Source organism: Halichoerus grypus, chromosome 2 (assembly GCF_964656455.1).
Source record: "Halichoerus grypus chromosome 2, mHalGry1.hap1.1, whole genome shotgun sequence".
In the NCBI taxonomy this organism is placed as follows: domain Eukaryota; kingdom Metazoa; phylum Chordata; class Mammalia; order Carnivora; family Phocidae; genus Halichoerus; species Halichoerus grypus.
Genome location: NC_135713.1, coordinates 85,315,190 through 85,321,576, shown reverse-complemented (window position 1 = coordinate 85,321,576; position 6,387 = coordinate 85,315,190). Strand labels below are relative to the sequence as shown.

Genomic DNA, 6,387 nt, shown 5'->3' with positions numbered 1-6,387 from the left:
AAGTGACAGAAGACGAATGGGAAAAGGAGAGCCGCTCGCAGCCTTTGAAACATCGCGTAAAAAAGGCGGGGGGGGGCGGGGGCGGGGGCAGTGGTGGAAGGATATTGGGAGGGGAGGCGGGGGTGGCAGGGCAAATGGAGCATACGGGTTTGGGGTTCTAAGCGGCACGTCCAAAGAAGTGCCTCTTGCCTTCTTTTTTCCCTTTATTTTGTCCTTGCCCTTGCCTTTGCCTCTGCCTCTGCCTCTGCCTCGCGCTGCCTTTTCCTCTCCGTCTCTCTCTCCCTCACAATCCCAAACCGTTGACTCTCTCCTCGCGAGCTAGAGAAATCATCAGTTTCACTCTCGCAAAAGGGGGGCGGGACTAGACCTCGGAGCATTTTAATAAAACAAACATACAGCAGTTCCCTCCTCACCCCTCCAGTCTCAACTAGATTGATAAATTACTCCACTACACTACTTTAATTATGTATATGGTATTGCAGAATAAATCACTGAACATCAGTACCTCAATCAAGCACTTTTAAATGATAATTGCATCTTGGTGAATCAATCTTTCCATTCCTGACATTTTGCTAATTTTAGTTTTACGGTGGGGTAATGGCACATGCCATACGCAAACCTAATGACAATTCTTTATTGCACGAAATGAAGACAACATCGCGAGCGGCGGCTCCCTGCTCTCCCCACGCTGCAGCTGAGAACGCTCGGAGAACCATCTCCGGCAGCAGCGCGCTCGCTCCCCGGGGACTCTGCGAGCCAGCCAGCAGAAAAGTCCTTCTAAAGTCGGGCTCTTTCCTCTGACCAATAGGAGCGCGACCCTAATAGTTGCTCTTGTGACTTTTCCCCCCGTTTGGAGACGCGTTAACCACTTCTTTCTTCCACCCGTCCGAGCGCTCCTCTGTTACTCACGCGTAAAAGCCACCGTCCAGGATGTCTGCAGCACTCGATTCCAGCGCGCTTTTCCTGCACGCCCAGAATACGCGGTTTTCGGCCCAGAAAGGCTGGAGGGCCAGAAAGAGCGCCGAAATACTTCTTATGTGTTAGTAATGTACAAAGTAATAAAATACCAGTTCCTGAAATCTCGACTTCATCGCGGGGCCATGAACTTTCTAATCAGTTTGGAAATATTTACCGAGGCGGCAGCTTCCTCGGAGATTTCCCCCTCCCTCCTCCTACTTCTATCTCTTCCACACCTTACTGGATTTTATCCAGAGCATTAACATGTAAACCAAACCAACTTCCCAAATGCATTAGGCTTCCCTATCCGATAGCTGATGACTTCACTTATCCTGAAGAGTTTCAGCTGCACAGGAAGCAGAAATAGGGACTGATAAGGAAGATACTTATGTTAAGGTTTAAGCCCAGTAAACACTTGACCTGACCAGAAAAAAAAAAAAAAAGATAGGTTAATATTGAAGATTTAGGAAAGGCTACTAGGGGTTGGGCACCTTCCCTCTCTAGCCAATTACACCACACCCAATAAAGCCAAAGATAAAATACACCAACTAGTACACAAACCATGAAAAGACAAGATTGCATGCCAGTGGAACTATAGATCATATAAAATGTTTAAACCAAATTAAAATTTTTTAATATCGTGAAAGGAAGAAGGGAAAATACATTCGGGAAATAAAAACTTTGAACGTACAGGAGTAGACAATAGAAGTATACTGAAATATCTAGCTAATTAAAGATATTTCCTCACTTAAAAAAATTCCTTTCAGCACTATGTGTTTAACCCAATGACTAGTTGCATTTCCTGTGAAGTTCTGCACCATGCCTCTAGACTATTTTAATGTATGATTCAAAAAGCCTCCTGCTTCATTGTAGGGGCTATTTGATGTGAGTAGCTTTTCTCAGAAGAGTGGGCTCAACATTTAGGTGTCTGCCCCAAGGCTTCACTTGAAAGGAGAAGGTTGATTTTCCAGGCAAGCACAACCAGATCTGAACAATCTTCAGGCTTCTGGCTCATCACCATTGTGACTATCAGCACAGCTAAGATGAAGCAAATGCCATCTGAAATAGTATTACTTCTTGCAGATTAGTATCTACAAGATATTTGTTTGCCTGTTTGCTTTTCATCTGGTGAGTTTGCTATTACCATGAATTCATTTTAATAATATGGCAGAGATAGTCTATATCAGGTTTTCATTTAAGGTACAACTTCTAAAAAAAGAATCCAAAAATTTAAAGGTGCACAGTCATTTTGAATACTAAGATATGTCTATACATGGTGGTAAAAATGAAATTATTTTAATTTTTTCTAGATTCACAAATGCCTTGACAAAACAAAACAATTGTAGGAACAAATGTTTATTGCCATAGTGCCTGATATTAACGTAATGAATTGTAAAAGCCTATTTTACATGAGCAAATAAACATAGGCAATACATGACTTTCAACCATACTATTTTTGATGGATTATAGATTATTTCTATTTACCACAGTACACTTCGGTTTTAGATGGTTTTCCTTCAAAAATAAATTATTTTACCTTTTAACATCTTAAAGCATTATTTAATAATAAACATTATAACAAACCCATAATTATCAATGATAGTACAAGCATTCAAAAATATGTATAACCCCACACTATGGATAATTTGGAAATAATTTGGGTCTGGAATGTATCACGGTTGGCCTTTTAAAATATAAAATATTCCCCTCAGCAGATTTAGCTTCTTAATTATGTGTGACCTAAGTTAATATTAGCATTAGTTTTCTTCCCATGAGCCTTCATAGTTGAAGCAGAACAGAAGAGTTTGTGCAAAAATATACAATAGGAAGTCACTGAGATTTAAAATTATTCATTGGTAATTCAAAAAGTGGTTAATACAAAATGTGCTTTGTATTCTTTAAATACTCTGGATTTTTTTTTTTTTTTTTTTTTTTTACCAAAATTATCCTGATCTTTACCACCTAATGGTACTCGGCTATATCATAATGTTTTTTGGTGTAGGGAGGAGCTTGTACTAGGTGTTAGTAGGCCTGTATTTTCTGGTTCAAGACTTGTGCCTAACTAATGAGTATGTCTTTTCAGGGCTTCAGTTTGCTTATTAATTAAGTGAGTTACGTGAATTCTCCAATCTATTCCAGTTCTATGACTGGAAAGTAGAAGATTCTTAAACTCTTTAAGCCAGTTGGACACTAGTGGCCTATCATGTTAAATAAAAGGTGACAAATCAGTTAAGAGAAAATGATGTCTGGGATTGACATACTATTTAAATAAACTTTTTTCCCCAATCACCAAATATTTTCTTTACTAAATAATTGTCATAAGTGCTTTATTATGTATGTAAATATATATTTACTTGTCCCCCCCAAAAAAAGAATTGTTTAGCAATATATTTAACTAAAGTGCCACAGAAGTTACAGAGAGCATATTCCTTAGGACTTGAATCTAAGGAAAGCTAATTTCTAATTTCTGTTCAAGGTTGTGTACCATCTTACTCCACCCTCCTCTCTTTACTACTTCCCTACATTAAATCAGCAGTCTACTAAAACCCTGTTCACTGGGTATGCCTGCTTTTAAGCTTGGCCCACGCTGGGTGTAGCTCTTGAAGTGAGCTTTAAAAAATTATTTTAAAGTAAGCTGGGGCGGTTGCCACAGCAACCCACCCTAAGATGAAGAGAGGCTATAGATTAATCTACCCCTCAAGATTATTCAACTGTATAGTATTTGTTCTTTAGCCAGAATACTTTCAACACAAACATAATTGAACATAGAAGTTCAGAAAAATATAGAAAGTAGTAAGATACAAATTCCAGTAGCATTAAAAATGTTGTATCTTTTTATAGTTACAGTAGAGATGACATACATAACTTATCCTGAAATGGATTAATTGTAAAAGAGACTTGCAAAGGTAGGCCCTGAAAAGTGACCCGTGAGCTTTAAGCAAAATGGCATGGTATTGCTTATAATATAAAGTATATAATGGTTGCATCACGCTTTATCACTTTTATGTGTCTACATTATAGATACCTAATGACAAGGAGTTTGGCAGTTTTACCTTTATGAATTAGCTTGGTGGTAAATGATATAACAATGTTAAGCACTCACCACATACACATACAGTCATTTGCCTTCCATTCTTTACTTCATCTCTTCATAGAAGTTACTTCACAGTTTTCAACTCTTCTTTGGCACCTTAAAATGTGTAAGTACAACAAGGTACACAGTTAAAAACATTTTTTTTTAAAAGAAAGCTGATATTAAAGTACATTCAAATAAATTTATTTCTAAAACTTCTAATCTGAAGTAACATCAGTATTAATTCTGATTTTAAAACGAATGTATGCTAAATACAAAATAATTAAAATGATCATTAATTGTGAAAATACTTATAGCCTTTAAAATAAATAGTGCCAAATATCTAAATTTCAAAAATTCTTTAGGTACAGCTTTAGCCTATGCACAGTATACACCATATGGACTGCTTGTGATTGAGAATCTGCAATATGCAAAGGATTTGTTATTCCAAGCCAAGGTTTAATCATATCCTTTATCTCATATCTAAAGAGCCTATATTTATCTTTATTTTTTGTACCTTTAATTTTGTATCTGATTAAGAATTACAAAGGAGAAAGTCAAATCTACTATATCCCAAGCTAACAAAATTTGTCAAGTAGGGATAATGAAGCTGCAACTGAAGTTGCTGAAAGGGCTTATTGTGTATGTTGCCTAAAGGCCAGTTATAAAAACTTCGGGATTAGTGGTGTGGATTCAGTACCCTTTATGAATTCTATTACCAATAATACCTTATGCTTCCCAGCAGCGTTTAACTATACTGAGCACAGACAAATGTTCCTGTGTTCTAATCTCTGTTTGAAACTAGCTTTCTATGACTCCAAGCACACAAATGAACTTTTCCCTGGCTTCAGAATGAGTCTACTCCTCCCAACCGTGAGACATATCAGACCATGATGGTCAATATCCATTGACCCATTTGTATTAGCAAGAAGGCTTTTCATAGTGAAGACTCATTAAGATTTATAAAGCCTCTATATTTGGGTTGACATTCTTAAGATTTATTTTTATTTTTAAATTGCTTCAGGCAAGGAGAAATGAATTTTGGCCACTTTTATTTTAGGGGTGTTAGCTGAGAGTCTTTTAGGCTCAGGCCCACAGTGAGTTAGTCTAAACTTAGTAACTGGTAGTGAGTATCTGTTGACCTGGTGAATACCCTTTCTCCCAGCTCTGCTTGGTTTTACAGTCTGCTAAGTGGGAATCATAATACACATCTCCCAGGGCCTTTTCACCTTACAGAAATGCAATCTTCATGGAATAATGTCTGAAAGATATGCTAAGGCTTTTAACAATGCCACTACAAATTATGATACATTTCTTCCTTTTCCTGGATGAGTATGCCCAAATAAGGCTAGATCAGTAATTTCCTTGCAAATGTGTGGCTGATTAAAAAGTATCCATATGCATGGCTAAATTTAATGGACTTTACCTTCACTTACAAAATCGTTAAATGTTCATTGGAACATTCATTCTATCCCATTTTTCGAAATATCACAGAAACCTTCAATTCAAAGAATGGATTGTCACACTTCCCCTTTTAACTGTTTTTTTCTAGAAACCTCTCTATGTGTGTGCCCTTTAATTTTTAAAGATCTTTACCCGGGATCGGGGTTGGGGGTGGGGGTTAAAAATCTCGTCCTGCGTTTTGGTGCCCACTTCTTTGTCTGGGAAGCCGAGGGCTGGAATTCAGTTCGGACGGCCTCTTAAAGACCCAGACAGGGGACGCCTCTGGTTTCAGCAGCTTACTCCGCTGAGTTATTGATTGCAGGCTGCAACAATCCCTCCGGGTGATTTGTGTGGAAAGTGAATCCGCGCTGGCTGGGCGTTCACAGAGGCGCAACAGCCGCAACGCCATCCAATTATTGCCGGTCGTCCCCTCCAACACCGCTCTCCACCTATATACTCCTTTCTCTGCCCATCTCCACTTCCCCCCACCCACTTTTCTCAGAGCGGACCGACCTACCTACTCCTTCTCAGCCCGTCTCCGCTTCCCCCCACCCACTTTCCTCAGAGCGGTCGGAGCCGAGGGGGCGGGGGCTCCCTCCCGGGAGCGTTTCTAGAGCTCGGAGGCAGCTAGTAGGGGGTGAGTGCGCCACGTGCGTGCGCCACGGGCGAGGAGGAGGCGGGCTCGGGGCCCTCCGGGGGCCTGTGGGCCTGGGTGCGCCGAGGGTGGGGGGCGGGCTGTCTTGGCGGGGAGTGTGCCGGGTTGTGTCTTGAGGGGGATGTCACGGCTCGGGGGCGGGGGGGAAGCGGCTGGTGGTTTGGCGAAGAGGCCGCGTGGTGGGCTGTGGAGAATGGGAGGAGGGCGCAACGGTGGTGGGTGGGCCCTGGAAACGCTCGGTGGCGGTGTCGGGGAGTTG

The 6,387-nt window shown here is 40.5% G+C and overlaps 1 protein-coding gene and 2 long non-coding RNA genes across 4 annotated transcripts in view; 2 read left to right on the top strand and 1 right to left on the bottom strand.

The window, feature by feature from the left end:
* MEF2C (myocyte enhancer factor 2C) overlaps positions 1-1,043 on the bottom strand; it is a 151,921-nt gene extending 150,878 nt beyond the window's left edge. Inside the window, exon 1 of the mRNA XM_036072345.2 lies at positions 910-1,043. The gene's annotated coding sequence lies outside the window, so the exon portion shown is untranslated. The remainder of the gene's footprint in view (positions 1-909) is intronic.
* On the top strand, positions 1-1,085 carry LOC144381115 (uncharacterized). Its single transcript, XR_013445719.1, has 2 exons — positions 1-56; positions 652-1,085. It is a non-coding gene; the product is annotated as an uncharacterized LOC144381115 (long non-coding RNA).
* A 4,646-nt stretch (positions 1,086-5,731) lies between these two features.
* Positions 5,732-6,387, top strand: part of LOC144381114 (uncharacterized) — a 144,401-nt gene continuing 143,745 nt past the window's right edge. Inside the window, exon 1 of one of the 2 annotated variants that reach the window (XR_013445718.1) lies at positions 5,732-6,110. This is a non-coding gene — a long non-coding RNA (uncharacterized LOC144381114). The remainder of the gene's footprint in view (positions 6,111-6,387) is intronic. The other variant, XR_013445717.1, reaches the window with a different exon arrangement.